The sequence below is a fragment of the Macrobrachium nipponense genome, chromosome 18 (genome assembly GCF_015104395.2).
Source record: "Macrobrachium nipponense isolate FS-2020 chromosome 18, ASM1510439v2, whole genome shotgun sequence".
Taxonomy (NCBI): Eukaryota; Metazoa; Arthropoda; class Malacostraca; order Decapoda; family Palaemonidae; genus Macrobrachium; species Macrobrachium nipponense.
The window spans coordinates 29,110,781-29,112,731 of NC_087211.1; positions in this window are offsets into that span (position 1 = coordinate 29,110,781).

Sequence of the window (1,951 nt, forward strand, 5' to 3'; positions counted from 1 at the left end):
AAATCCACGACAACATACACATATAAATTATCTAATATATACATATTATTATATATAACATATTATATATATATATCGTGTATATGTGTTGATGTGTGTGTGTGTGTGTGTGTGGTGGAATGTGTATATAGTTGTGTGTGATGCATGCTTGAATATATATGAATATTTTATTAATATTTGTTACTAATTTAATGTATATTATAATATTATATATAGATCGATAGATAATTGATAATAGAAAGATTAGACCCGAAATATATATTTTAAAAATTGAGCAATGTATATACATATATATACATTTGATTGTATCTGTAATATATGTATATGTATATCGTATATTATATATCTATATATATCTATAGTATTATATATATATATATATTCATATAATATATATATAATATTAGAATAATAATATTTGGAATTATTATTTCCCTATTGAAAATTGATATTGCATCATGAATATTAAAATCACACACACACTATATATATATATAGTTAGTGTGTGCACGCATGCTAGAATATAATATAAATATTTTTTATAATTATTTGTATACATATGTATATATATAGATATAGAATAGATAGATAGATATAGACACGAAATATATATTTAAAAAAAAGGAACAATGTATATACATAGATATATCAGAGTGTATATGTATATATATATATATATATATATATATATATATATACGTATATGTATATATATATCTATATATATATATCTATATATATATATATATATATATATATATATATATATATATATATATTTAAATTTTAATGTCCAATTTCGACCACCACACACACACTATATTGTCAATAATGGATTCAATATTCGCTTACCAGCTATGAAATCCACAATGTATGTTATCATATGCAAAACACAATCACTAAATGTGCAAGACTATTCAAAGAGGACTAATAAACACTGATAAGAAAGCACTTTATATTTAATACATAAACCAAAGATTGAAATGACGCCTGAAGATGTTAAACATACGCAAAATAATAAAAACAATTACCTTTATAAAACAATTTCACTACTAAATAAAGGCGATAAGACACCAGTAATTACAAAAGGGGCCCAGAAAGTGAGAAGGTAGGAGAGGATAAAAAGAATAACCTAACATTAACACTCTCAACTTCATGACAATGATTAAATTCTAAGGTCTCCTCAGTAAGGCCAATACCAAACTCCATGTCTGGAGATATCTCAGTTTGGCTGAGATAATAAGGCCCAAACAGGCAGCAGTAATGCCCAAAACGTCGTGATCACGTCTAACTGACGACCTCTAAGTACCTTCCCGGCTATCAGAGAGGTTCCCCTGGCAATAAACTGAGCCAGAGGCGTGGATGAAATGGTTCCAAAACTCCTTCCAGTACAGGGAAGAACGGCTCCACACAGATACGATGATATTCGTAACTATGAACGTTTTGCTTGTGAATTGTTTCCTTCATCGTGTAATGTAATCGGCTGATGCCATCCATGTTAATCCTTTAGAAAATGGCTCAAGGAAGTACAATACCTAAGGTGAAAAAAGACTTTTGTCATTTTAATCATGTATGGGCTCCGGTATGAGATCAGACAACTTACCAAATATGGATGATCATACGTATTTTTACAAATAATGAGAATTTTGTGTATATCAAGAAAAAAAAAGTGCGATGACGTTGAGTTTAAAGGTTGAAAAGAGGGCCATCACCTTCTTTCCTCAAACTGACTGCTAACTTTGTTGGTCTTATAATAATTCAGTTACACGATTTGAAAAATGAAAAGACTTTTCATGGGAAAAGATAAATTTCACGCAATGGCGCATATATATATAATATATATATATATATATATATATATATATATATATACTATATATATATATATATATATATATATATACATATATATATTATATATATATATATATATACTATTAACATATATGTA